At 41.9% G+C, this 24,205-nt stretch overlaps 1 protein-coding gene across 2 annotated transcripts in view; it reads left to right on the top strand.

The window, feature by feature from the left end:
• The window catches only part of cdk18 (cyclin dependent kinase 18), a 206,007-nt gene that overhangs the window by 108,351 nt on the left and 73,451 nt on the right, over positions 1–24,205 (top strand). The gene's annotated exons all lie outside the window — the stretch shown is intronic.

Raw genomic sequence — 24,205 nt, 5'->3', positions numbered from 1 at the left:
ATGCTGTTGGAATGCCGTAAGAATATTTAGAATGCAGTTAGAAAACACTTCGAATGCCGTTCGATAGTTCTCCTCTTCAAACACACCTCAAAGGTTTTGAGCACGAGCAAAACATTCGGGCTGTAGAGCACAAATGGCTTAAAAAATAATGAAATGAAACGTTTCAACATTAAAGGTCCCGTCACACTTATTCGGAATTAGCAGGAATCAAGCAGAACCAGACGGAATGAAAAAATTTTCAAAATTCGTGCCACATTCGGGCGGGAATTTCAAACTAACCAACGTTCTAACAGCTTTGTAAGAATGCCGTTCGAGTACTTAGAATGCGCTTTGAACCCACCTCGAATGATTCTTGCACATTCCGGGTGTATTAGCTTTCGAATGCAGTTCAAATGTAACTGGAACGCAGTAGGAATAAATACCTAGAATACTGTTAGAATATTAAGAGTGCAATTCGAATGCCGTACAAGTGCGGTTCGATTGCTGCCCGAATGCCACCCGAAATCTGGTCGGAAGGTGCCTCGAATGCGGTACGAATTCACCTCAAATGCAGTCAGAACGCTCCCAGAATAGCTGCCGAATATGTTTTGAATGTCTAAGAATTCAAAGAGAATGCAGCTCGAATACTTAGAATGTACTTTGAATATCCCGGAATATACCATACGAAGAATTTTCATTCCGACAGCATTCCGGCTCATTCGAGGCCCATTCGGGACATTCTGGCAGGATTTGAAGTGGCTTGCCATTTCGATTTTTCCCTCGAACGCGATCAGAATGTTTCGAATGCTGTTGGAATGCCGTAAGAATATTTAGAATGCAGTTAGAAAACACTTCGAATGCCGTTCGATAGTTCTCCTCTTCAAACACACCTCAAATGTTTTGAGCACGAGCAAAACATTCGGGCTGTAGAGCACAAATGGCTTAAAAAATAATGAAATGAAACGTTTCAACATTAAAGGTCCCGTCACACTTATTCGGAATTAGCAGGAATCAAGCAGAACCAGACGGAATGAAAAAATTTTCAAAATTCGATGCCACATTCGGGCGGGAATTTCAAACTAACCAACGTTCTAACAGTTTTGTAAGAATGCCGTTCGAGTACTTAGAATGCGCTTTGAACCCACCTCAAATGATTCTTGCACATTCCGGGTGTATTAGCTTTCGAATGCAGTTCAAATGTAGTTGGAACGCAGTAGGAATACCTAGAATACTGTTAGAATATTAAGAGTGCAATTCGAATGCCGTACAAGTGCGGTTCGATTGCTGCCCGAATGCCACCCGAAATCTGGTCGGAAGGTGCCTCGAATGCTGTACGAATTCACCTCAAATGCAGTCAGAACGCTCCCAGAATAGCCGCCGAATATGTTTTGAATGTCTAAGAATTCAAAGAGAATGCAGCTCGAATACTTAGAATGTACTTTGAATATCCCGGAATATACCATACGAAGAATTTTCATTCCGACAGCATTCCGGCTCATTCGAGGCCCATTCGGGACATTCTGGCAGGATTTGAAGTGGCTTGCCATTTCGATTTTTCCCTCAAACGCGATCAGAATGTTTCGAATGCTGTTGGAATGCCGTAAGAATATTTAGAATGCAGTTAGAATACACTTCGAATGCCGTTCGATAGTTCTCCTATTCAAACACACCTCAAAGGTTTTGAGCACGAGCAAAACATTCGGGCTGTAGAGCACAAATGGCTTAAAAAATAATGAAATGAAACGTTTCAACATTAAAGGTCCCGTCACACTTATTCGGAATTAGCAGGAATCAAGCAGAACCAGACGGAATGAAAAAATTTTCAAAATTCGTGCCACATTCGGGCGGGAATTTCAAACTAACCAACGTTCTAACAGCTTTGTAAGAATGCCGTTCGAGTACTTAGAATGCGCTTTGAACCCACCTCGAATGATTCTTGCACATTCCGGGTGTATTAGCTTTCGAATGCAGTTCAAATGTAACTGGAACGCAGTAGGAATAAATACCTAGAATGCTGTTAGAATATTAAGAGTGCAATTCGAATGCCGTACAAGTGCGGTTCGATTGCTGCCCGAATACCACCCGAAATCTGGTCGGAAGGTGCCTCGAATGCGGTACGAATTCACCTCAAATGCAGTCAGAACGCTCCCAGAATAGCCGCCGGATATGTTTTGAATGTCTAAGAATTCAAAGAGAATGCAGCTCGAATACTTAGAATGTACTTTGAATATCCCGGAATATACCGTACGAAGAATTTTCATTCCGACAGCATTCCGGCTCATTCGAGGCCCATTCGGGACATTCTGGCAGGATTTGAAGTGGCTTGCCATTTCGATTTTTCCCTCGAACGCAATCAGAATGTTTCGAATGCTGTTGGAATGCCGTAAGAATATTTAGAATGCAGTTAGAAAACACTTCGAATGCCGTTCGATAATTCTCCTCTTCAAACACACCTCAAATGTTTTGAGCACAAGCAAAACATTCGGGCTGTAGAGCACAAATGGCTTAAAAAATAATGAAATGAAACGTTTCAACATTAAAGGTCCCGTCACACTTATTCGGAATTAGCAGGAATCAAGCAGAACCAGACGGAATGAAAAATTTTTCAAAATTCGTGCCACATTCGGGCGGGAATTTCAAACTAACCAACGTTCTAACAGCTTTGTAAGAATGCCGTTCGAGTACTTAGAATGCGCTTTGAACCCACCTCGAATGATTCTTGCACATTCCGGGTGTATTAGCTTTCGAATGCAGTTCAAATGTTGTTGGAACGCAGTAGGAATACCTAGAATACTGTTAGAATATTAAGAGTGCAATTCGAATGCCGTACAAGTGCGGTTCGATTGCTGCCCGAATGCCACCCGAAATCTGGTCGGAAGGTGCCTCGAATGCTGTACGAATTCACCTCAAATGCAGTCAGAACGCTCCCAGAATAGCCGCCGAATATGTTTTGAATGTCTAAGAATTCAAAGAGAATGCAGCTCGAATACTTAGAATGTACTTTGAATATCCCGGAATATACCGTACGAAGAATTTTCATTCCGACAGCATTCCGGCTCATTCGAGGCCCATTCGGGACATTCTGGCAGGATTTGAAGTGGCTTGCCATTTCGATTTTTCCCTCGAACGCGATCAGAATGTTTCGAATGCTGTTGGAATGCCGTAAGAATATTTAGAATGCAGTTAGAAAACACTTCGAATGCCGTTCGATAGTTCTCCTCTTCAAACACACCTCAAATGTTTTGAGCACAAGCAAAACATTCGGGCTGTAGAGCACAAATGGCTTAAAAAATAATGAAATGAAACGTTTCAACATTAAAGGTCCCGTCACACTTATTCGGAATTAGCAGGAATCAAGCAGAACCAGACGGAATGAAAAAATTTTCAAAATTCGATGCCACATTCGGGCGGGAATTTCAAACTAACCAACGTTCTAACAGTTTTGTAAGAATGCCGTTCGAGTACTTAGAATGCGCTTTGAACCCACCTCAAATGATTCTTGCACATTCCGGGTGTATTAGCTTTCGAATGCAGTTCAAATGTAGTTGGAACGCAGTAGGAATACCTAGAATACTGTTAGAATATTAAGAGTGCAATTCGAATGCCGTACAAGTGCGGTTCGATTGCTGCCCGAATGCCACCCGAAATCTGGTCGGAAGGTGCCTCGAATGCTGTACGAATTCACCTCAAATGCAGTCAGAACGCTCCCAGAATAGCCGCCGAATATGTTTTGAATGTCTAAGAATTCAAAGAGAATGCAGCTCGAATACTTAGAATGTACTTTGAATATCCCGGAATATACCATACGAAGAATTTTCATTCCGACAGCATTCCGGCTCATTCGAGGCCCATTCGGGACATTCTGGCAGGATTTGAAGTGGCTTGCCATTTCGATTTTTCCCTCAAACGCGATCAGAATGTTTCGAATGCTGTTGGAATGCCGTAAGAATATTTAGAATGCAGTTAGAATACACTTCGAATGCCGTTCGATAGTTCTCCTATTCAAACACACCTCAAAGGTTTTGAGCACGAGCAAAACATTCGGGCTGTAGAGCACAAATGGCTTAAAAAATAATGAAATGAAACGTTTCAACATTAAAGGTCCCGTCACACTTATTCGGAATTAGCAGGAATCAAGCAGAACCAGACGGAATGAAAAAATTTTCAAAATTCGTGCCACATTCGGGCGGGAATTTCAAACTAACCAACGTTCTAACAGCTTTGTAAGAATGCCGTTCGAGTACTTAGAATGCGCTTTGAACCCACCTCGAATGATTCTTGCACATTCCGGGTGTATTAGCTTTCGAATGCAGTTCAAATGTAACTGGAACGCAGTAGGAATAAATACCTAGAATGCTGTTAGAATATTAAGAGTGCAATTCGAATGCCGTACAAGTGCGGTTCGATTGCTGCCCGAATACCACCCGAAATCTGGTCGGAAGGTGCCTCGAATGCGGTACGAATTCACCTCAAATGCAGTCAGAACGCTCCCAGAATAGCCGCCGGATATGTTTTGAATGTCTAAGAATTCAAAGAGAATGCAGCTCGAATACTTAGAATGTACTTTGAATATCCCGGAATATACCGTACGAAGAATTTTCATTCCGACAGCATTCCGGCTCATTCGAGGCCCATTCGGGACATTCTGGCAGGATTTGAAGTGGCTTGCCATTTCGATTTTTCCCTCGAACGCAGTCAGAATGTTTCGAATGCTGTTGGAATGCCGTAAGAATATTTAGAATGCAGTTAGAAAACACTTCGAATGCCGTTCGATAATTCTCCTCTTCAAACACACCTCAAATGTTTTGAGCACAAGCAAAACATTCGGGCTGTAGAGCACAAATGGCTTAAAAAATAATGAAATGAAACGTTTCAACATTAAAGGTCCCGTCACACTTATTCGGAATTAGCAGGAATCAAGCAGAACCAGACGGAATGAAAAATTTTTCAAAATTCGTGCCACATTCGTGCGGGAATTTCAAACTAACCAACGTTCTAACAGTTTTGTAAGAATGCCGTTCGAGTACTTAGAATGCGCTTTGAACCCACCTCAAATGATTCTTGCACATTCCGGGTGTATTAGCTTTCGAATGCAGTTCAAATGTAGTTGGAACGCAGTAGGAATACCTAGAATACTGTTAGAATATTAAGAGTGCAATTCGAATGCCGTACAAGTGCGGTTCGATTGCTGCCCGAATGCCACCCGAAATCTGGTCGGAAGGTGCCTCGAATGCTGTACGAATTCACCTCAAATGCAGTCAGAACGCTCCCAGAATAGCCGCCGGATATGTTTTGAATGTCTAAGAATTCAAAGAGAATGCAGCTCGAATACTTAGAATGTACTTTGAATATCCCGGAATATACCGTACGAAGAATTTTCATTCCGACAGCATTCCGGCTCATTCGAGGCCCATTCGGGACATTCTGGCAGGATTTGAAGTGGCTTGCCATTTCGATTTTTCCCTCGAACGCAATCAGAATGTTTCGAATGCTGTTGGAATGCCGTAAGAATATTTAGAATGCAGTTAGAAAACACTTCGAATGCCGTTCGATAATTCTCCTCTTCAAACACACCTCAAATGTTTTGAGCACAAGCAAAACATTCGGGCTGTAGAGCACAAATGGCTTAAAAAATAATGAAATGAAACGTTTCAACATTAAAGGTCCCGTCACACTTATTCGGAATTAGCAGGAATCAAGCAGAACCAGACGGAATGAAAAAATTTTCAAAATTCGTGCCACATTCGGGCGGGAATTTCAAACTAACCAACGTTCTAACAGCTTTGTAAGAATGCCGTTCGAGTACTTAGAATGCGCTTTGAACCCACCTCGAATGATTCTTGCACATTCCGGGTGTATTAGCTTTCGAATGCAGTTCAAATGTAGTTGGAACGCAGTAGGAATACCTAGAATACTGTTAGAATATTAAGAGTGCAATTCGAATGCCGTACAAGTGCGGTTCGATTGCTGCCCGAATGCCACCCGAAATCTGGTCGGAAGGTGCCTCGAATGCTGTACGAATTCACCTCAAATGCAGTCAGAACGCTCCCAGAATAGCCGCCGAATATGTTTTGAATGTCTAAGAATTCAAAGAGAATGCAGCTCGAATACTTAGAATGTACTTTGAATATCCCGGAATATACCATACGAAGAATTTTCATTCCGACAGCATTCCGGCTCATTCGAGGCCCATTCGGGACATTCTGGCAGGATTTGAAGTGGCTTGCCATTTCGATTTTTCCCTCAAACGCGATCAGAATGTTTCGAATGCTGTTGGAATGCCGTAAGAATATTTAGAATGCAGTTAGAATACACTTCGAATGCCGTTCGATAGTTCTCCTATTCAAACACACCTCAAATGTTTTGAGCACAAGCAAAACATTCGGGCTGTAGAGCACAAATGGCTTAAAAAATAATGAAATGAAACGTTTCAACATTAAAGGTCCCGTCACACTTATTCGGAATTAGCAGGAATCAAGCAGAACCAGACGGAATGAAAAATTTTTCAAAATTCGTGCCACATTCGTGCGGGAATTTCAAACTAACCAACGTTCTAACAGTTTTGTAAGAATGCCGTTCGAGTACTTAGAATGCGCTTTGAACCCACCTCAAATGATTCTTGCACATTCCGGGTGTATTAGCTTTCGAATGCAGTTCAAATGTAGTTGGAACGCAGTAGGAATACCTAGAATACTGTTAGAATATTAAGAGTGCAATTCGAATGCCGTACAAGTGCGGTTCGATTGCTGCCCGAATGCCACCCGAAATCTGGTCGGAAGGTGCCTCGAATGCTGTACGAATTCACCTCAAATGCAGTCAGAACGCTCCCAGAATAGCCGCCGAATATGTTTTGAATGTCTAAGAATTCAAAGAGAATGCAGCTCGAATACTTAGAATGTACTTTGAATATCCCGGAATATACCGTACGAAGAATTTTCATTCCGACAGCATTCCGGCTCATTCGAGGCCCATTCGGGACATTCTGGCAGGATTTGAAGTGGCTTGCCATTTCGATTTTTCCCTCGAACGCAATCAGAATGTTTCGAATGCTGTTGGAATGCCGTAAGAATATTTAGAATGCAGTTAGAAAACACTTCGAATGCCGTTCGATAATTCTCCTCTTCAAACACACCTCAAATGTTTTGAGCACAAGCAAAACATTCGGGCTGTAGAGCACAAATGGCTTAAAAAATAATGAAATGAAACGTTTCAACATTAAAGGTCCCGTCACACTTATTCGGAATTAGCAGGAATCAAGCAGAACCAGACGGAATGAAAAAATTTTCAAAATTCGTGCCACATTCGGGCGGGAATTTCAAACTAACCAACGTTCTAACAGCTTTGTAAGAATGCCGTTCGAGTACTTAGAATGCGCTTTGAACCCACCTCGAATGATTCTTGCACATTCCGGGTGTATTAGCTTTCGAATGCAGTTCAAATGTAGTTGGAACGCAGTAGGAATACCTAGAATACTGTTAGAATATTAAGAGTGCAATTCGAATGCCGTACAAGTGCGGTTCGATTGCTGCCCGAATGCCACCCGAAATCTGGTCGGAAGGTGCCTCGAATGCTGTACGAATTCACCTCAAATGCAGTCAGAACGCTCCCAGAATAGCCGCCGAATATGTTTTGAATGTCTAAGAATTCAAAGAGAATGCAGCTCGAATACTTAGAATGTACTTTGAATATCCCGGAATATACCATACGAAGAATTTTCATTCCGACAGCATTCCGGCTCATTCGAGGCCCATTCGGGACATTCTGGCAGGATTTGAAGTGGCTTGCCATTTCGATTTTTCCCTCAAACGCGATCAGAATGTTTCGAATGCTGTTGGAATGCCGTAAGAATATTTAGAATGCAGTTAGAATACACTTCGAATGCCGTTCGATAGTTCTCCTATTCAAACACACCTCAAAGGTTTTGAGCACGAGCAAAACATTCGGGCTGTAGAGCACAAATGGCTTAAAAAATAATGAAATGAAACGTTTCAACATTAAAGGTCCCGTCACACTTATTCGGAATTAGCAGGAATCAAGCAGAACCAGACGGAATGAAAAAATTTTCAAAATTCGTGCCACATTCGGGCGGGAATTTCAAACTAACCAACGTTCTAACAGCTTTGTAAGAATGCCGTTCGAGTACTTAGAATGCGCTTTGAACCCACCTCGAATGATTCTTGCACATTCCGGGTGTATTAGCTTTCGAATGCAGTTCAAATGTAACTGGAACGCAGTAGGAATAAATACCTAGAATGCTGTTAGAATATTAAGAGTGCAATTCGAATGCCGTACAAGTGCGGTTCGATTGCTGCCCGAATACCACCCGAAATCTGGTCGGAAGGTGCCTCGAATGCGGTACGAATTCACCTCAAATGCAGTCAGAACGCTCCCAGAATAGCCGCCGGATATGTTTTGAATGTCTAAGAATTCAAAGAGAATGCAGCTCGAATACTTAGAATGTACTTTGAATATCCCAGAATATACCGTACGAAGAATTTTCATTCCGACAGCATTCCGGCTCATTCGAGGCCCATTCGGGACATTCTGGCAGGATTTGAAGTGGCTTGCCATTTCGATTTTTCCCTCGAACGCAATCAGAATGTTTCGAATGCTGTTGGAATGCCGTAAGAATATTTAGAATGCAGTTAGAAAACACTTCGAATGCCGTTCGATAATTCTCCTCTTCAAACACACCTCAAATGTTTTGAGCACAAGCAAAACATTCGGGCTGTAGAGCACAAATGGCTTAAAAAATAATGAAATGAAACGTTTCAACATTAAAGGTCCCGTCACACTTATTCGGAATTAGCAGGAATCAAGCAGAACCAGACGGAATGAAAAATTTTTCAAAATTCGTGCCACATTCGGGCGGGAATTTCAAACTAACCAACGTTCTAACAGCTTTGTAAGAATGCCGTTCGAGTACTTAGAATGCGCTTTGAACCCACCTCGAATGATTCTTGCACATTCCGGGTGTATTAGCTTTCGAATGCAGTTCAAATGTAGTTGGAACGCAGTAGGAATACTTAGAATGCTGTTAGAATGCAGTAAGAGTATTAAGAATGCAATTCGAATGCCATACAAGTGCGGTTCGATTGCTGCCCGAATACCACCCGAAGTCTGGTCGGAAGGTGCCTCGAATGCGGTACGAATTCACCTCAAATGCAGTCAGAACGCTCCCAGAATAGCCGCCGAATATGTTTTGAATGTCTAAGAATTCAAAGAGAATGCAGCTCGAATACTTAGAATGTACTTTGAATATACCGTACGAAGAATTTTCATTCCGACAGCATTCCGGCTCATTCAAGGCACATTCAGGACATTCTGGCAGGATTTGAAGTGGCTTGCCATTTCGATTTTTCCCTCGAACGTGATCAGAATGTTTCGAATGCTGTTGGAATGCCGTAAGAATATTTAGAATGCAGTTAGAATACACTTCGAATGCCGTTCGATAGTTCTCCTCTTCAAACACACCTCAAAGGTTTTGAGCACGAGCAAAACATTCGAGCCAGCCACAAGAATGGGTCCGAATGTTTGGAATGCAGTCAGAGTTTTTAGAATGCATTTTGAATATCCCGGAATATATGAAGAATTTTCATTCTGACGGCATTCCGGCTCATTCCGCCTCTAGTGTGACCACCCTATAAAGAATACTGTCATCAGTGAGCCATAATAAATGAAACAAAGTCGATATTTGGTGTGAGACGACCAAAAATAAATAAAAATAGTAGCCTCAGGTCTAATGAGTGCAGCTTTATGCGGAAATGAGCTGTAGGTTTTCCTGAGCATCTTCCAGAACCAGCCACAGTTCTTCTGGACACTCTGATTGTCACACTCACTTCTTCATTTTGCACCAAAAATTTTCCAGTAGCCTTCATTATGTTTTCTTTTTTAATCTGAAAAGTGTTCTCTTATGCAATATGCTGCTCAGACACATTGCAAACTTGTTTTTTTATTCTGTAACATTTAATTTTGTGCTGGAAAAAAAAATAAGAACGTTTGGAACTCTAAAATTGTTTGTACTGTTTTAACTCGATAATGTAAAAGTCATAAAATAGAAATCTATAACAAAGATTGCATGAAAAAAACCAGGAGGCTAAGACTTTTGCACAGTACAGTATTTGAAATCCATATCTTGGTAATTAAAAAGTTAATTCATAAAAAAAAGAAACTTAAGTGAAAGATAAGTAAAGCGAAAGTCGTGAGCAGTGTGGACGTGAAGCAGCAAGTCGAAGGCGAGGGCGAGATTCACACCACATGCAGTGTGCACACACCCCAAGGCGTATGAACCAGTGTGTGAAATTATTGCTCCTTCACAGGCTGAGAAAAATAACTTACCACATGAACAAGAAGTCATTTTGAAGAAACGAATCACGTCAGCAAGCAGCAGTGAATTTTTCAGCATAAACAATTACATCACATTAAAATAAATAAATAAATAAAAAATGCCTGGACGTGGGCTAAAGAATATTATGGAAATAAACTTCACAAAAATACTGCTTATGATCCATGATGAAGAGAAAGGTGTTGAATTTCTAGCTGAAAAAAAATTATGAGTTGGTATCGTGTTTTCAGTGTTGAATATTGTGAACTTGCACAAACTATTTTGAAATACTTTTAGTTAATAATTAAAAAACATCTCATTATTAATTTGCACTAGCAATGGTAGCACAAATTGTTACTCTCACTCAGGATCTTTCTACTTTATTATTATTATCTTAATATTGGGGCGGCACGGTGGTGTAGTGGTTAGCGCTGTTGCCTCACAGCAAGAAGGTCCGGGTTTGAGCCCCGTGGCCGGCGAGGGCCTTTCTGTGTGGAGTTTGCATGTTCTCCCCATGTCTGCGTGGGTTTCCTCCGGGTGCTCCGGTTTCCCCCACAGTCCAAAGACATGCAGGTTAGGTTAACTGGTGACTCTAAATTGACCGTAGGTGTGAATGTGAGTGTGAATGGTTGTCTGTGTCTATGTGTCAGCCCTGTGATGACCTGGCGACTTGTCCAGGGTGTACCCCGCCTTTCGCCCGTAGTCAGCTGGGATAGGCTCCAGCTTGCCTGCGACCCTGTAGAAGGATAAAGCGGCTAGAGATAATGAGAATGAGAGAATTAAAAAACATCTCATTATTAATTTGCACTAGCAATGGTAGCACAAATTGTTACTCTCACTCAGGATCTTTCTACTTTATTATTATTATCTTAATATTGGGGCGGCACGGTGGTGTAGTGGTTAGCGCTGTTGCCTCACAGCAAGAAGGTCTGGGTTCGAGCTCCATGGCCGGCGAGGGCCTTTCTGTGCGGAGTTTGCATGTTGCCCGCGTGGGTTTCCTCCGGGTGCTCCGGTTTCCCCCACAGTCCAAAGACATGCAGGTTAGGGTTAGGCGAGGGGCATAATGGACTGTAAGAAGGGAGAAAGAAAAGGGGGGAAAGAAGAGAAAAATAGGAAAAAAATATATTTTTTGGGGTCTGAGACATTGGAATGATTTCAGTCTTTTTAAACCTTGACATTTTCAACTTCTTCCTCTAAAAACATTCGTGCAAAAGTTACTTACATTGTTAAAATCTTGGCTCTAATCTTCAATAACAATAAAAACAGTCAAGTCAATGTAAATAAATGAGTTTTTTTATTTCAATACAGTGCCATTATAACCTTATAAACAATATGTCTAAAAGTCGGCTATGTTCATCTCATCTCATCTCATTATCTCTAGCCGCTTTATCCTGTTCTACAGGGTCGCAGGCAAGCTGGAGCCTATCCCAGCTGACTACGGGCGAAAGGCGGGGTACACCCTGGACAAGTCGCCAGGTCATCACAGGGCTGACACATAGACACAGACAACCATTCACACTCACATTCACACCTACGGTCAATTTAGAGTCACCAGTTAACCTAACCTGCATGTCTTTGGACTGTGGGGGAAACCGGAGCACCCGGAGGAAACCCACGCGGACACGGGGAGAACATGCAAACTCCGCACAGAAAGGGCCTCGCCGTCCACGGGGCTCAAACCCAGGACCTTCTTGCTGTGAGGCGACAGCGCTAACCACTACACCACCGTGCCGCCCCCGGCTATGTTTACTTTGTGAAAAATAAAAGTAGGACACTTGAATCTGCACCTTGCAAACCAGCCATTCAGATATTTTATTTACTACAGTGGTGCTTGAAAGTTTGTGAACCCTTTAGAATTTTCTATATTTCTGCATAAATATGACCTAAAACATCATCAGATTTTCACACAAGTCCTAAAAGTAGATAAAGAGAACCCAGTTAAACAAATGAGACAAAAATATTATACTTGGTCATTTATTTATTGAGGAAAATGATCCAGTGTTGCATATCTGTGAGTGGCAAAAGTATGTGAACCTTTGCTTTCAGTATCTGGTGTGACCCCCTTGTGCAGCAATAACTGCAACTAAACGTTTGCGGTAACTGTTGATCAGTCCTGCACACCGGCTTGGAGGAATTTTAGCCCATTCCTCCGTACAGAACAGCTTCAACTCTGGGATGTTGGTGGGTTTCCTCACATGAACTGCTCGCTTCAGGTCCTTCCACAACATTTCCATTGGATTAAGGTCAGGACTTTGACTTGGCCGTTCCAAAACATTCACTTTATTCTTCTTTAACCATTCTTTGGTAGAATGACTTGTTTGCTTAGGGTCGTTGTCTTGCTGCATGACCCACCTTCTCTTCAGATTCAGTTCATGGACAGATGTCCTGACATTTTCCTTTAGAATTCACTGGTATAATTCAGAACTCATTGTTCCATCAGTGATGGCAAGCCATCCTGGCCCAGCTGCAGCAGAACAGGCCCAAACCATGATACTACCACCACCATGTTTCACAGAAGGGATAAGGTTCTTATGCTGGAATGCAGTGTTTTCCTTTCTCCAAACATAACGCTTCTCATTTAAACCAAAAAGTTCTATTTTGGTCTCATCCGTCCACAAAACATTTTTCCAGTAGCCTTCTGGATTGTCCACGTGATCTTTAGCAAACTGCAGATGAGCAGCAATGTTCTTTTTGGAGAGCAGCGGCTTTCTCCTTGCAACCCTGCCATGCACACCATTGTTGTTCAGTGTTCTCCTGATGGTGGACTCATGAACATTAACATTAGCCAATGTGAGAGAGGCCTTCAGCTGCTTAGAAGTTACCCTGGGGTCCTTTGTGACCTCGCCGACTATTACACGCCTCGATCTTTGTTGGTTGACCACTCCTGGGGAGAGTAGCATGGTCTTGAATTTCCTCCATTTGTACACAATCTGTCTGACTGTGGATTGGTGGAGTCCAAACTCTTTAGAGATGGTTTTGTAACCTTTTCCAGCCTGATGAGCATCAGCAACGCTTTTTCTGAGGTCGTCAGAAATCTCCTTTGTTCGTGCCATGATACACTTCCACAAACATGTGTTGTGAAGATCAGACTTTGATAGATCCCTGTTCTTTAAATAAAACAGGGTGCCCACTCACACCTGATTGTCATCCCATTGATTGAAAACACCTGACTCTAATTTCACCTTCAAATTAACTGCTAATCCTAGAGGTTCACATACTTTTGCCACTCACAGATATGTAATATTGGATCATTTTCCTCAATAAATAAATGGCCAAGTATAATATTTTTGTCTTATTTGTTGAACTGGGTTCTCTTTATCTACTTTTAGGACTTGTGTGAAAATCTGATGATGTTTTAGATCATATTTATGCAGAAATATAGAAAATTCTAAAGGGTTCACAAACTTTCAAGCACCACTGTATTTGTAAGAGCTTGACAACAACATTGGTGTGTGATCTTGTAGGTGTTTCTGTAGCAACTTTAAATGGCCTATCCAGTGAAATAATGGGCATGTTCTCATCTAGAACTCAAACAGAAAGAGCCATCTTCCATGCACTGGCACATTACATCATCACAGCTGAGGGGTGTGTTTGGAGAACATTGCTGCCTTCCTTTTAAAGATTTTATTAATCTTAAGGTGTCATCAATAGTTTATTTTTGAAAGTTAATATGCAAATTAGAAGGAATATTCCAGGTTTCCATAAGTTTCCAAGTGAAATATTCATAATACCTCAATATCCCTCCACATGAAGTTATGTATTATTTGAACAACAAGCTGCATTACGGTACATTTGCATGTAGAGGAGAAGTTTAAATCAATGTATTGGTTAAGGAAAGTGCACACTCTTGCCAGGACTTGCACCTGGAGTCTCCCACCCAAAGGGTGGACGTGTTACTGTTACACCACAAGAGTTGTGTGCTTTTTTTATTTTTTATTTTTATTTTTTAAAGCAAATACTTGAAACAGCAATTTTGCTGTTGTGTTTGCAACGGTGCTTATTTATATATTACAAAAAACATTTGCAACTACGGGCAGCACGGTGGTGTAGTGGTTAGCGCTGTCGCCTCACAGCAAGAAGGTCCGGGTTCGAGCCCCGGGGCCGGCGAGGGCCTTTCTGTGCGGAGTTTGCATGTTCTCCCCGTGTCCACGTGGGTTCCCTCCGGGTGCTCCGGTTTCCCCCACAGTCCAAAGACATGCAGGTTAGGTTAACTGGTGACTCTAAATTGACCGTAGGTGTGAATGTGAGTGTGAATGGTTGTCTGTGTCTATGTGTCAGCCCTGTGATGACCTGGCGACTTGTCCAGGGTGTACCCCGCCTTTCGCCTGTAGTCAGCTGGGATAGGCTCCAGCTTGCCTGCGACCCTGTAGAAGGATAAAGCGGCTAGAGATAATGAGATGAGATGAGATTTGCAACTACAAATACAAATGTTTTTACTGACTCCAGATCACAAAACATCTTACTCATAAAACATTACGAGACGCATCAAAGTTTCGTCATGTCGTTTACAAAACTAGCACCATTTCTCAGGCTAAGTTGTAAACCTTGACACTGTTACTGTAGCCTTCCGAATTGGCCGCGGGTAAAAAGAAAGTTATTTTATGACAAAATTTAAGGAGGCTACCGCCTGTTCTCTGTCAATAACAAATTCAACATATTCCTGGTGTCATATACCAACGCAACTTAAATTCATTCATTTATGTCATTTTGGTGAATTGTACTTACTTGTAAACACTTGTCATTCGGATATTAGTGTCGAGAAAGATGAAAACGCCGCCGAGGGAAATCGCCTCAGAATAAACGTGTTCACAATCGCCGCCGTCTCTGGCCTGCAAGCAGTGATTGGCTGTCTTGTCGCCATGGGAGCGGTGAAGAACGCCATTGGCTCTTTTGCCCCTTGGATGGAGGCATATGATTGGCTCTTTTGCCCCTGTTGTTAGGATGTTAGAACTTTAGTTCGGAGTTTATTAGGAATTGTTTGGACTTTGTTAGGATTTAATAGGACTTCGTTAGGAACAATTAGGATTTTGTTAGGAACGGTTAGCAGTTAAGAATACAGTCCAATCCCTGATAGCTGCGGCCACGGCCAACTGGTGACTCTAAATTGAGCGTAGGTGTGAATGTGAGTGTGAATGGTTGTCTGTGTCTATGTGTCAGCCCTGTGATGACCTGGCGACTTGTCCAGGGTGTACCCCGCCTTTCCCCCGTAGTCAGCTGGGATAGGCTCCAGCTTGCCTGCGACCCTGTAGAACAGGATAAAGCGGCTAGAGATAATGAGATTTTCACCAATCATCACCAAATTTCACATACAGAATACCTCTGGGCTGAATTGTGTTGCTATGACTTTTGGTGCTGATCTGGATCACTGATCTGGAATGATCCATGAAAAACTGGCTTTTTTTTTTTCAATCACTTATAACACTGTCAATTTTCATGATTATTTCAATCTTTTTTTTTTTTTTAATTTTGTTCAGGGCGGCAGGGCGCAACTTTTCCTCGACCTTCAACTGACAAAGGTCAGCTAGTCCAGGCAAATTCCTGTGACTTTAATAACAATCTCTATCTAGTTTATGTTTCATTCATGTCAGACCTGTGAATGAACTCGATTACGTTTGCTGCATTTTGCATTTTTGTTTAGTGCATAAATTCTGTACGACTGCAAAATTCTGTATATTTGTGAAGTCAGGAATCACTCCGTGTTGCGCTGTTACAGGAAAATAATCAGTGATGAAGTCGAGTTAATGTTACAGTCACTCGCTGTTTTCTGTCTCTTGAATTTAATAAGAAAAATATCGCAGTTTTTTGTGTTACAGAGAAATGTCAGTAAATATGTAGCTTTACTTGCGTACTGTATTCAGGTAGGTCCTTAGATCCCTGCGAACAAGCTGTTACTATAGTAACAACTAGTAGTTATTGTCAGTTAACCTGATTTCTTCTGAATGGTGCTCTTCACAGGTGCGATGCTGGTCCTAGGGTTTGATCATACAGCTGCTTGGAATTGGGCACCATAAACTAAAGGGAGTTGAACATCAAATACCTTTGTATAACACTGGTCTAGAAGGCCCAGTGGAGAGTTGAGTGGACACATGTGATATACAGTATGTTTTCCCTGTGTTCTGTCAACAACTAGTAGTTATTGTCAGTTAACCTGATTTCTTCTGAATGGTGCTCTTCACAGGTGCGATGCTGGTCCTAGGGTTTGATCATACAGCTGCTTGGAATTGGGCACCATAAACTAAAGGGAGTTGAACATCAAATACCTTTGTATAACACTGGTCTAGAAGGCCCAGTGGAGAGTTGAGTGGACACATGTGATATACAGTATGTTTTCCCTGTGTTCTGTCAAAATGACGTAAATCGCTCTCCACGTCTCCTCAGTGATGTAGACTCGGCCCTAGCGGAAGTCTCCGGCGAGGAGTGCTGATAGCGAGGTCCCGTACAACTGAAACTCTCAGGCAAGTCGCGGAGGGGATTCCCTGCTGAGGCTGCGCGCAGTGTGTTAGCGTGAGCATGTAGCCGATGGGAAATGATAGTGTGTTGGATTAGCACAGTGTGTTAGCGTGAGCATGTAGCCGATGGGAAATGATAGTGTGTTGGATTAGCACAGTGTGTTAGCGCAAGCATGTGGCCTATGGGAAATGATAGTGTGTTGGATTAGCACAGTGTGTTAGCGCAAGCATGTGGCCTATGGGAAATGATAGTGTGTTAGATTAGCACAGTGTGTTAGCGCAAGCATGTGGCCTATGGGAAATGATAGTGTGTTAGATTAGCACAGTGTGTTAGCACAAGCATGTAGCCTATGGGAAATGAAGATGTTTTGGAATATGTTGTCTTGGGCCCCTCTGGGGTGTCACCAGTGCAGAGTATAGAGTATGTCTGTCCAGTCGTATCGATTTGCATTGGTGTACAGAGAGACAGATATGGAATCAATTTTGTGCCAAAATGTTCATACAATACTTTTGAAATATCAAACAAAAACAACAAATCAAAATACAAAAAAAGAAAAAAAGTCAATTTTTTTAGACTGGCAAACAAATTATTCGTGTAATCGTGCAAAATATCAGTCTATTACTCTTCAGAAACCTTTTATTTTTGTTCCGCGTCTTTCTCAGTTTTGTTTGACGTAATTTATTTTGGTTGCGATTCCAGCTTTCTCGTTTGCGCTCCCTGACTTTTTGCTTGCAGTTTTGGCACAAACTTCACGTGTGGGTGGGCTGTCCAGGAATGCATTCCCATTGGCTAACTTGTACTTGACTGACAGCTACGCTCAGCCATTCCCTACTCGGATTCTGGCGGACTGTTTGACGAGTGACCGATCCATTGACGGTAAACAAGGATGGAGTGGACTTCAGTGGCGACTATGATATTGAATTTACACTTTGTTGAATTAATTCAATATCATAGTCGCCACTGAAGTCCACTCGATCCTTGTTTACCGTCAATGGATCGGTCACTCACCAAACAGTCCGCCAGAATCCGAGTAGGGAATGGCTGAGCGTAGCTGTCAGTCAAACACAAGTTAGCCAGTGGGAATGCATTCCTGGACAGCCCACCCACACGTGAAGTTTGTGCCAAAACTGCAAGCAAAAAGTCAGGGAGCACAAACGAGAAAGCTGGAATCACAACCAAAATAAATTACGTCAAACAAAACTGAGAAAGACGTGGAACAAAAATAAAAGGTTTCTGAAGAGTAATAGACTGATATTTTGCACGATTACACGAATAATTTGACAGTCTAAAAAAATTGACTTTTTTTTCTTTTTTTGTATTTTGATTTGTCGTTTTTGTTTGATATTTCAAAAGTATTGTATGAACATTTTGACACAAAATTGATTCCATAGACAGACAGCCTTACTTTAGTAGTATAGAGGATGTGCAGTCACGTGACCCGCACGTGTGTACTCCGCCCACTCCGCCACATTGGACGGCATCAGGATAGTTTACCTTGCGCGAGCGTAATGGATCCAGGGAGTAATCCCCAAGAAAATTCGGAAAATACCCCATCTACATCGCGCAATTACTTGTCTAAGTTTGTTCAGCATCTTGAAGGTGATGTGAGGCAGCGTTACGTGGAAAAGTGTTCCAGGTTGGGGATTGCAGATCCGTACAACTTGCCGCAATCCTTGTTCAGGGAAATTCGGAGCTGCGGTGCCGGCAATTTGCCCGATCTGGCCTACTACGACATTTACAATTTTCTCGTTAATCGAGAAATCGTGTTACACTGGCAAAGCCCTCAAAGCTTACAAGAGCCTGGAAGCTTATAAATATTTTGTTGCGGGATGGGTATCCCAACTATACCTCTGGAAGGTTCCGAAGAAGAATGTCTACTTGATAACCTCACGGGTAAGTGGCATTAAGACGTTTATCATAAAGAGACTATGCAGGACGTTTTATCTTAAGAATGTTCGTAATCTAAACTCAGTTCCAGATAATGACAGGGTTGTAAATATATATGTTTTTGTCTGAAAAACAGAAAATCAGAAAGCCGCGCACGCCTGCGTGGAAGCTGCGCAAATGTGCGCAGCTTTCTAACCAACTGCCTTCTTCTCATACTAATACTTCCTATGTTTCATGGACTGTAACAGCATTTGCACATTTAGTAATTTTAATACATAATTTACTTTGATGAAATTATTCAGACACTCCAACGCCCCCCCTAAAAAAAAAAAAATCGGATCTGCGCGATTCAGCCGTGAAAAAGGCGGCATCCGCCGTTTGCATCCCTGTTTAAACTCATAGGTTAACCAACTTTAACCGGCTAATGAGGCTCGGTGGTCGGTCAAGATTTTTTTTAGTTTTCGCCATCCCTACTATGGATTGGCCTTTCAAAGGCATATATGAGCCAAAAAGATAAAACATTGTCATAGACTAGGCCAGGGTAGTAGGGCTAGGCATAGCCATTTTAAACGTTAGAGATCAAGCGGACTGACGGCCACAAACACTGTTCTGTCTAGTTTCTAAGTACGCAGTTATCATTCAATCCGAAAATCAACTTAACAGATGTACTAGCAGTATTGAATTAGAAGAGTACACCTACCTGATATGAAGTGTTCACTACAAATTCGGCTGGTAGAACTGGGGTACCAGTTTTCTCTTCGCACAGCGGACACCCATTTTGCGCATCTCTCCTCATCTGCGAGGAATCTATAAAATGACACGCCCTCCTTTTGGCCCTGTCTATTGGTATAACCAAATGCTGAACAAGATATAACCATTCTCGAAAGATCTACTCCCACACACTTGATAATTAGAACGGGTTCGTCTAAGTTCTATGCGCGACCTTGCCATCCAAAATGGCGGATAAACAAATATCACGTGACCTCGTGACGTCACGTGCACGCTCTCTATAGATATAAACGCATGTAATGTCTGACCAATCAGAATTGAGATTTCAACAACACTGTGCTATAAACCTGCCACACAGTGGCGGCTGATAGTCTTTCAAACAGGGGAGGCTGGTCGGTTACGATATTTCCAGATTTTAAAAGAAAAAACACATCAATTTTGCCCATACTCTTGCCTCTGATCTGGCTGATTGTTAGCAGCATCACAAACTGTGAAATAACAGGTTCTTTTGGCCCATTAGCCTACTGTCCAATATACATGATGGTGGTGTTGGGGGAGGGTATATTTTAACATTTTATATTTTAAAATTGTGGCATGTTGTTTAAAGATCATTATTGAAAGCAGCTCTTTGTCAGGAACCTCAGCAGTAACAGCAGAGTGTTCTGGAATAGGCACAAGCACTGACCTTGCGGAGCCAAACATAGAGCTGGGTGCCACACATTTCATTCAATGACACTTTCCCTATATTTTACTTATTTTTGACTGAGAAATGTTTTATTGACAAGTTTGATAACCCTTCACTTTTAATCCAGGTCTGTAGTGTGAAATGTTCTCGGCTGTGTTTTTGTTTAAAAATGTTTTCCAAATTGTAGCTGTGTTTAATTCATATCCAGAAAAATATATATTCCAATATAATATACTCAGCATAAACATTTTAAATAGATTCTATATTTTTGGTCCATCCATGCCATATTACTAAAGTAGCCTATTTACTGTTGTTGATGTGGGTCACTTGCTGTTAGCCAATTCACTTTCTCGTACCAGGAGAGCTGAAAGGAACGAGTATTATTCCCTACCTTTTTCACCAAGTCAATTTGAGGCGTTGGTCTACCCTGCTCTTTAATTTTAATTTTTTCCTCGAAAGGAAGACTGGCAAATGGCTTCGCCAAAATTAAATCAACAATGCTCGGCATCCGTGCGCAGCTTTCTTGCTAGCTGACTAGCCCTCTCAAGTTCAAGTTCAGTCACTCAAATAAATGAAATTTCTGGAACCAAGATAGCAAACTTGACAACACTATATTTACACTTTATTTACAATGAAAATATATACAAACTAAAAAAGCTGGTAGGAACCGTATGTAATGAATGAAATCGAAATGTAAGCTGATCTCTTACAATACACCACAGCACTTGTGAATCCGCATGGGACTGAACTGAAATTCACCGCTGCCTGTCTATAGTTGAAACGAGCTGTCAATCAAAGAAAATATCCGGCTGCTTTCACCAATCACCAGTCTCCTTGCGGAAACTGCCATGTCCCTCCCACTGTGAGGCTGGGAGTCCGGTGGGCGGGCGTTTTCGCAGTATTTGTCCAATAATCGTCTTGCATTTTGAGATTGAAAAGCGCATAGCTCCCAAATGCCATTGAAGTCCACTGAGGCTGGGCTGCATCGCGCTGCCACGAGGGGGAAAAACTCACGCACACATTAGGCGAACTGGGGAAAGTTATAACGGAATGATTTCGCACTGTAGTTGGGTTGAGCACATATATTTCTATAATTCTGGATCTGAAATAGCAATGTTATAACTTATAACATTGCTATTTCAGATCCAGAATTTTTAGAGGAGGCTGAGCCTCCCTCGTTGTCTTAGAGCAGTCGCCCATGCTGCCACAGCGCCAGTACCGGAAATGAAGCAAATAACCATAAATTTGTCTTTACTTCCTCAACTGTCTCCTGCTATGTCATTCTGTCTTGCTCAAATGAATGCTAAAATTTTTAAAAAATTCTCAGCTATAATGATATCAAAGCCACGTCAGATCTCTCTCTCTCTCTCAGCTTGCTGCTCATGTGTCCATCTGAGCTCAGTGCAGGTGGCCATCTCTCCTCTTTCATCATCTGGATCTGATGAGATGAGGTTTGATATGATCGAGTTGCTCAGATCCAATTTCTTCATCATGGCGAAAAGTCAGACTGCATCCTCACTGTCCTTCAGCAACAAGTTTCTGTGATAACATCCAATCAAGTGGCAACACCTCCGTTTGTGCGGTGTCTTTGTACGGTTTAGAGATTTATACGCTGTTTCAGAGCGCAGAATTAAAACCAAGAATACACACATCGATGTTCAGACCTTAACTACAGAATGCTATTTAGAAGTTATATGAAAGTTACGCACATGGGCACGTGGGCAGAGTTTGTCTAAAATAGCTACATGTCTCGGTTAATTACGATTCTGACCTTGAACTTAGGCGCATCGCGCTTGTGAGCAAGGAACAGTCTGAATCTGACAGTTTGATGTAATCACATTATTCCTTCCCTTCCTAGTCAGGAGCTTGTGGGTCAAATCTCCTGACTACTCCGCTTCTTCAGTCATCTCTGTCCATCACATGACAATCTTACATACATCTCATCTATGCTGAGGCTGGTGATTTCTTGCATGTTTTTGACGTAGGTTAGTTGAGGTCAAGGTCTTCTTCTCCTATTACGGCCTTGCGTTGTTGTGTATAAAGCATAGCGGTGTATGGTTGATTCAGTTGGTCTTCTAAGCCAGTGTCCAAGCATGTGTAACTGTCTTCCTTGGAGTATTTCTGCAAGGTTTCTCCTTTTAGCTACTATGCAGTGCAGCTATGGAACCAACTGCCAGAGGACATTAAAAATGCTCCTGCTGTTGGCAGCTTCAAATCTAGGTTAAAGACCAAGCTGTTTTCAGATGCTTTCTGTTAAATAATTAATATTGTCTTCTTTACATGTTTTATAATCTGTACTTTTACAGTCTCTGCATGTTTCAAATTTTACTTAACTTTTATTCTATTCTATTCTGCTGTTTTTTTTCTCCCCCTATTTGAACTTCTACTTCATTTTATTATTTTATTTCTACTATTGTTTAATTCTTATTATATTTTTTCCCATTTATTTTATGTAATTTTATTCTCTATTGTTTACTGTTTTGCTTTTACTTCTGTAAAGCACATTGAACTGCCACTGTGTATGAAATGTGCTATATAAATAACCTTGCCTTGCCTTTTGGTGGTAGCCAGGACGTATTCGTTGGTAATTCTATCAATTTGCTTGATGTTTAACAGAATACGATAACAGCTGGTGGCAAACGAGTTCAGTTGATTCTTCATGGTCTGATTGAGTGCCTGTGATTCTGCCCTGTAAAGGAGGATGGAAAGAATCAGGGAGTCAAGCAGTCGAAGCTTGAGTTGGAATGAGATTTTGTTAGACCTCCAAATGGTAGTCAGTTTCCAGAAGTTATTCCAGGCACTTCCACATCTTTGATGGAAATCCTCCAGTGATGATGCAATGTGTGCCCCGAGGTACTTGAAGTCAGTTACAATTTCCGTGTTATGTAAGGCTGGTGGTGGTGCCTCAGCATGAACATAATTAATGAACATGACCTTGATTTTTTTTCTCTGTTGACTTTCAAGCCTGTAGGAGAAGCAAATCACATTATGTTTTAGCTGTAAATACAAAAAAAAGTGATGCAAAGCCTTTAAATGGCTACCATTATATACTGCAAATATAATTCAATTTGGTCCAATTTTATGGACTAGAGCAGATGAGTGCTGGGTCAGTTTATCCTTCAAATTGTGGTATATTTCCTTTATGCATCAAATTAACAAAAATATCTGTGCTATTTTATTAATTCACCATCTCATCATACTAAACTAAAAGTGTCACCCACATCACACACATTACAAATTCATGACCTCGATTCGATTCCATGGCTTCGTTGCAAGGAATCTCTGCACTCCCCAAAAAAATCTGTCGTGACCATACCATAACGAAATGAAACCTGTATTGAGAACCTTCTGGAGCAGCGATGGTCCAAACAGCTCCAGATAGAGATTTCTACTTCACGGCCCAGAGGACGATGAACCTAGCAGATGAGAAAAGATGGACTTGGCGTCCAATTTCTCATTCCGCAGCCAGCCTTGGCCCGATAATGAGGTGGATCTCAATTATGCCGCCGCGCCGCTGTGAAATGGACCAGGGGGGCTCCTGCTACTATGCCTCTCGAGGCCCTTCAAGCCCTCTTGTCCAAATTGAACTGATGGAGCAGAAAAGCCATTTTGATTTTTTTTCGCTCTCACCTCCAAACTGGAGCTCAGGCACAACCAAAAGCAGCAGGCCCACCACCGATTCCGGCCACGGTTGGGCCACGCCGTCGGCGCTTTGTATCATAAAGGCATAATTAGATTTGTGCTGACAGTCTGTTGACATGGGATATATTAATTGGGGTGCCTCAGATTGACATGCATTTAGATAGCCACATCATAAATGCATGAAACTCGGCACGGTGCACACTAATTGCGTTGAGTTCCATAATTATGGCCCGCATGATTAATGGCACCTCCTGTCACCAGCATATGGCAAAGTTGACCTCACGGTTATTGAGTTAGCAGGCCAATCAGAGAAGGAGGGAGGGAGGGAGGAATGGAAGAAGGGAAGAAGGGGGGATGACTGGGATGTCAGTTCGTCTGCTCAGATTGGATTAAAGTGTACTGTTGAGAAGTTCATTTTTTTCTACTTACCTCACAGGAATGTGATGGATGGCAACACAGCTGTTTGTTAGCACCAGTATCACGTCCTGGTTTTGCCTCATACTATAATG

Source organism: Neoarius graeffei, chromosome 26 (assembly GCF_027579695.1).
Source record: "Neoarius graeffei isolate fNeoGra1 chromosome 26, fNeoGra1.pri, whole genome shotgun sequence".
NCBI lineage: Eukaryota > Metazoa > Chordata > Actinopteri > Siluriformes > Ariidae > Neoarius > Neoarius graeffei.
Note: the sequence above shows the minus strand (reverse complement) of the source record. Positions and strands in the feature narration are given on the sequence as shown.